We start from the raw sequence: 6439 nt of genomic DNA, 5'->3' as shown, positions 1-6439 counted from the left end.
GCACCAACTCTCCAGGGAGCCTCGGATTCTTTCTTTCTTTCCTACATTTTTCATTCTTTTTCTTTGCCTCTTTCTTTCCCATTTCCGAGGCACCTCCAGGGCTCCGGTCTCTGTTACACTTGGGTCAGCCCCCAGCCCTCGGCCCTAACCCCACCCCGACCCTCCCCACTTTGCTTGAAACACCCAGGGAAATTACCGAGGATTTAAAAGCTTCCCACGTGGACGAACTCCAAGCTGATCAATGCCAGACACGCTGGCTCCTTCCCTGCCTGGCAGTTCTGCAGCTGCTTCCCGCACGCTGGGCTGGGGCAACTGGGACTGCTGGGGGGTGGCCTTGGGGGGCTGGCAGGGAAGTGGGGAAGGGTCAGAGGATCTCGGCCCCTGGGGCCCGGAGCTGATGGGATGGGGGGCTCATTCCCAGCACCGAGGGGTTTCGCTTAGCTTGACTGTCCCGGGGGATCATGGGAGTTCTTCAGAGCGAGGCTGTGCGGGGGTCAGCACCGTCCCCCCTTATGGCTCTATTGATGCCCCACCCGCACCCACAGATCACCGGGGGGCCCTCAGCACTGGTCTGAGGCCCAGGACCCCAGGCTCAGGACTGAGCAAGTCCCAGCCACCGCCAGAGGCTGCTGAACATGGGTTGGGCTGGGGTCCAACCCCTCGTCCCAGGACAGCTCCTGCATGTCAGGGTGGCGGGCGGTGGGCCAGGAAATCTTTCACTTCCGGGGGGGGCGGGGTTCACAGATCCCAATCCCACCCTCCCCCGCCCATCACAGGAGCAGGTGACAGACCACACCATTTTACTAGCCAGTCCCAGGGTGTCCCCCGCCCCCCCCAGTCACAGCCTCCAGCGTCAGGCCACAGCCACGGACCAGGCCTGACAGGACCCCAAGCCGTTTTCCTTTGGACATTTATGTGTTGGATCATCCGAACTTGGGCTCAGTGGCAAGAGCCTTTAACTGCCGTCCCTGTGCCCCTGGCATGGGGCTGTGTTATAGGGAGCTCCTGGGGGTGCAAAGGGGACACGCCCCCCCAAAGATCTTCAAGGGGCCCCAAATTCTCGTCCGAAAAGCCAGAGGAGGGACCAGGTTCTGCGGTGTCAAGCAGCAGAAGTGCTGCAGCTAGGAGAGGTTTTATCCTTCACACCAACAAACATCACATCACAGGAGCCAGACTGGACCGTAAACCCCACCATTTCCCAGGGGTCTGACTCGCCCCTTCCGGGGAGGTTGGGGGCTTTTGACATAGTGACCAGCCGGGGCCCCAAAAGAGCCACATGCAACCACCACCCCCACCGGGTCTGGGACCCAAGGCCCAGCCTTGAAAGGAGACCCACGGTCATTTGTGTGTTTGGCATCTCATTGCTCAGCTCGAAGCAATCCCTCTGGTTACCCCCAGCTGGGGGAAGGGAAAGTGGGGTGCACCTGCAGGGCCACGCCTGGCCAGGAGGGGGCGCAGAGGGGTGGCCCCCTCCCTCGACGGTGGCGGTGCAGCCGGGTGGTGGGGGTGGGTGTACGGCCCGTGTGGCCAGAAAGACGTGGCTAGAACCAAACCCACCCCACAATCCCGTGTTGTTGCACAGAACAGAGGCTGGAACGAGGCTGCCCGGAATTGGGCCTGGCCTGGGAAGAGGGGGCGTGTGCCAGGCAGCTCCGGGGACAGCACAGAGAGAAAGACAGAAGGACAGACAGACGCTAGAGAGACAGACGCAGCCTGGGATGGACAGAGGGGGGTGTCCGGGGAAGGATGGATGGGCAGAGGGGGATGGATGGATAGAGCGGGGTGTCCAGGGACGGATGGATAGAGGGGAGTGTCCAGGGAAGGATGGATGGACAGAGGGGGGTGGGGCTGAGGCTGGACAGAGCAAGGGGTGCAGTGGGGGGCCGTGGATGGGACATCTCACAGAGACAGAGCAGAGGGGACCTCTCAGCCCTGAACCCCAGGCAGGGGACGGATCGCAAGGGGCTCCTGCTGCGGACGCACATCCTGCAGGCCCCCGACTGCTAACAAGCCCCAGGTGTGCACCAGCTGACCCACAGCAGGGGTGGGGGATGAGAAGGGGGAAGCCAAGCAAGGGCTGATCAGGAGAGGGGGATGTTGGGGTGATGACTGGGGCAGTTGGGGGGTGTGGGAGGGCCCCCCCACCAGCCCCAGGTGGCTCGGCCGGGGAGGTGGACGGCGGGGCCCCACAGGTGGTGGGCATCAGAGACCGCCGCCCGGAGCCGGAGCCACGCTGGGGAGCAGGGCAGATGCCTGGTGACCCCAGAGAGCCAGCCCAGCCCAGCCATGCCCAGGGGTCAGGCGGGGGGTGGGGGTGAGGGACGCTGGTGGTAAGAAGAGCGGTGGGCGGGGCCTCAGGAAGGGGAGGCGGGGCTACGATCCAGACACCAGGGCCCGTCTGAGTGTGGGCCCGGTGCCGTGGAGCCACTGGTGCCATGGTAAACCCGGTACTGCCTGGGTGGGGCAGAGATCCAAGCAGAGATGGGGGAGGGCGTCCATTGAGAGGGGCCCAGGGAGGGGTTGTGCTCGTTTGAGGGGAGGAGACCTTTCAGGGGAAGGGACCACTGGGGGCAGGTGGGGGTGAGGAATCATGGGAGGGGCGAGAGAGTAAGTGGAGTGAGTCTGGTGCGGGGACAGGACTGGGGGTGATTCAGGGTTGGGACGCAGGGTCCAGGCTGGGTAACTCCCCCCATCGCCAACAGAGGGACACTAACAGTGTTGGGTGGGGTCAGGGCTGGGCTAGCAGGGGGCTGCGGGTTGGGCGTGAGGGGCACTGGCAGAACTGGGGGCAGGGGGGGCAGGGCAGGGCTAGCAGGGGGCTGCGGGTCGGGAATGAGGGGCACTGGCAGAGCTGGGGGCAGGGGGGGCAGGGCTGGGCTAGCAGGGGGCTGCGGGTTGGGAGTGAGGGGCACCGGCAGAGCTGGGGGAGGGGGCAGGGCTGGGCTAGCAGGGGGCTGCAGGTTGGGCGTGAGGGGCACTGGCAGAACTGGGGGCAGGGGGGGCAGGGCAGGGCTAGCAGGGGGCTGTGGGTCAGGAATGAGGGGCACCGGCAGAGCTGGGGGAGGGGGCAGGGCTGGGCTAGCAGGGGGCTGTGGGTCAGGAGTGAGGGGCACTGGCAGAACTGGAGGAAGGGGGGGCAGGGCAGGGCTAGCAGGGGGCTGTGGGTCGGGAATGAGGGGCACCGGCAGAGCTGGGGGAGGGGGCAGGGCAGGGCTAGCAGGGGGCTGCGGGTTGGGCGTGAGGGGCACCGGCAGAACTGGGGGAAGTGGGGCAGGGCAGGGCTAGCAGGGGGCTGTGGGTCGGGAATGAGGGGCACCGGTAGAACTGGGGGAGGGGGCAGGGCTGGGCTAGCAGGGGGCTGCAGGTCAGGATTGAGGGGCACTGGCAGAACTGGGGGAGGGGACTCCAGAAATTACCCCAGAAAATGTACCCCGCGTGCTGGCCAGGGAAGGGTGCTGGGAGTGGGGCTGTGAAGCCAGAGCCCAGCTCAAGGATTCCGGGTCCCATTGGGCTCTCGGAACCGGTGTAGGGGGAGGGGGCTTGGCTCTGGCTCCATGGGCCATTGGCTTCCAAGGGGGCTGGCATGTGCTGTCTCCAGAGTGAGGAGGGAACAAGCAGCTGCAGCCTCCCAGACTCCACCACCTGCAATTAACGATCTCATCTTCATTAGACACCGTTACACTGTAATTACAGCACCGGCACCCCCTGAAACCTGCCCGCTCCCTGCCACAGCGTGGGGCACTGCTCACGGGGAACAGCAGGGGGCTGCGCAGTGGGATCGAGGGGCACCGGCAGAGCTGTGGCGGGAGGGGAGCGGGGGGCTGCGCGTCGGGATTGAGGCGCCCTGGCAGAGCTGCTGTGAGAGGATAACCACCAGCATGGTACAGGTTGGAGGCCTTAGTGTGGGGATGGGTACATGGGGGATGATGGGTGTGTGGGGAGGGAGGGAAGGGGTGTGTCATGTGTGGAGGTGGATGGAGGCGTGGGGGGAGATGGGGGGAGGGATGGGTGTGGAGAGGGATGGGCAGGTGTGGGAGTGGGCAGTGGGATTCTGGGATGGGTGAGGGGGATTCGGGAGGCAGGGACAGAGCGTGTTGTGTGTGGAGCTGGATGGATGCCTGGGTAGGGGATGAGGGGGGCAGAGAGGGGGTGTGTCATGTATGGAGGTGGATGGAGGCATAGGGTGGGGGGAAGGAGGGATGGGAATGTGGGGGAGGATGGGAGCGTGGGAAGGGAGGGAGGGATGGGCAGGCGTGGGAGTGGGCAGTGGGTTTGTGAAATGGGCGTGGGGGGGATTCGGGGAGGCAGAGGTGGGGTGTGTCGTGTGTGGGGGTGGATGGAAGCATGGGGCCGGGGGAGGGAGGAATGGGGGGTGTGCGGAGATGTGGATAATTCCCCTCCCCCTAGCGCTGAGGACGGAGGCATCCCCCCACTGCCCCCGCCATGGCCCTCGGCTTCCACTTTGCCTCCCCCAGCCCTGCTCCCTGCCCCACAGCCCGACCCGGCTGATGCCCACCTCATTGGGCCTGCAGCCTGGCGGTGAGGCGAAGGCACCACCTACTGGCCACAGGGAGGGTTGCACCCGTGGCCATTTCACTGCCTCCGGGCTCCGTGCGTTGGGGGGCAGGCGGGGTGCGTGCAGTTGCAGCATGAGTGGGGCCCGACCTAAGTCATGTCCATTTTGGTCGATTTCACAGTCATGGGATTTAAAAATAATAAATTTCACGATTTCAGCTATTTCGATCTGGACTGTCAGGGTGTCATTGTCGGGGTCCTGACCCTAAAGAAGTTGCGGGGGGGTCATGAGGTTATTGTGGGGGGGGGTTGCGGTATTGCTACCCTTACATCTGCACTGCTGCTGACGGGGCACTGCCTACCGAGCTGGCTACCAGCCAACAGCCACCGCCCTCTGGGCCCCCTAAAATAACCTTGGGACCCCCCTGCAGCTCCCCTTTGGGTCAGGACCCCCTGTGAGAAACTCTGGTCTCCCCTGTGAAATCTGTATCTGGGCTCTCCCTCCTCCACCATCCAACCCGCCATGCCAGGCATCTGGAGCATGGGGGTTGGGGAGCGCGCCAGGCCGAGGGGCCGGGAGCTCCTGCCTTCAGCAGAGTGAGACTCACTGGCAGGGCTGACAAGCTGTCAGGTGCGCGGGGATCCCCGGCCTCAGCCCCCGCTCCCCCTGGCCGGCTGGGGGCCAAAGGGGAGCTGGGGAGGGAGCCTGGTGATGGATCCAATCGATCGCCGCTGCTCTGGGGCTGCTCACTCCGACAGCTCTGTGCAGCGGGGGGGGCGGGGAGGTGCTGACCCCACCCCCTCGTCCCGCATGGCTGCCGGGCGCCTGCCTGTCAGTGGTGTGACAAGCCCCCCAACTGCCCCCCCCCCCCGTTTGTCTGCAGTTTGTCTCTGTCTGTCCATCTGGTTTGGACAGCAGCCTCCTCGGGTGGCTGGGCGGGGGCCGGCTGGCTAGAGTGGGGGGTCACTGACGCTGAGGCTCCCCAGGCCTGATCCAAGCCCTGGAGTTTGGCCTGGTCTGGGTTAGACGGTGCCTGATAGCAGAGTGTGTGCAGCTTTCTGTCCCCCTCCACACCCCTCTGTCCATCCCCCACCCCATCCATCCATCCCCACTATTCATCTTCAAACACCCCCACCCATCCCTACCCCTCTATCCATCCCCACTGACCCCATCCATCCATCCCTCCATCCACACCCCTCTATCCATCCCTCCACCTACCCCATCCCTCCATCCACAGCCCTCTATCCATCCCTCCACCCACCCCATCCCTCCATCCACACCCCTCGGTCCAGTCTCACCCCATCCATCCATCCATCCCCTCTATTCATCTTCAAACACCCCCACCCATCCCTACGCCCTCTGTCCATCCCTCCACCTGCCCCATCCCTCCATCCACACCCCTCTATCATCCCCACAGACCCCATCCATCCATCCATCCCTCCATCCACCCCCCCGTCCATCCCTGCTATTCATCTTCAAACACCCCCACCCATCCCTACCCTTCTATCCATCCCCATCGACCCCATCCAAACCCTTCTGTCCATCCCGCACCAACCCCATTCCTCCATCCCCCACCCCATCCATCCATCCCCTCTATTCATCTTCAAACACCCCCACCCATCCCTACTCCATCTATCCATCCACACCAACCTCATCCATCCATCTATCCATCCACATCCCTCTGTCCACCCCCCACCCCATCCATCCATCTATAAACACCCCCATCTCTATTAATTGTCAAACATCCCCCCCATCCCCACTGACCCCATCCCTTCCTCCCTCCTTTCACATGCCTCGATCCATCCCTCCACCCACCCATCCCTCCATCCACACCCCTGTCCATCCCCCACTCCATCCATCCATCCCCTCTATTCACCTTCAAACACCCCCACCCATCCCTACCCCTCTATCCAACCCACCAAC

The sequence above is a fragment of the Lepidochelys kempii genome, chromosome 20 (genome assembly GCF_965140285.1).
Source record: "Lepidochelys kempii isolate rLepKem1 chromosome 20, rLepKem1.hap1, whole genome shotgun sequence".
NCBI classification, from domain to species: Eukaryota; Metazoa; Chordata; order Testudines; family Cheloniidae; genus Lepidochelys; species Lepidochelys kempii.
Note: the sequence above shows the minus strand (reverse complement) of the source record.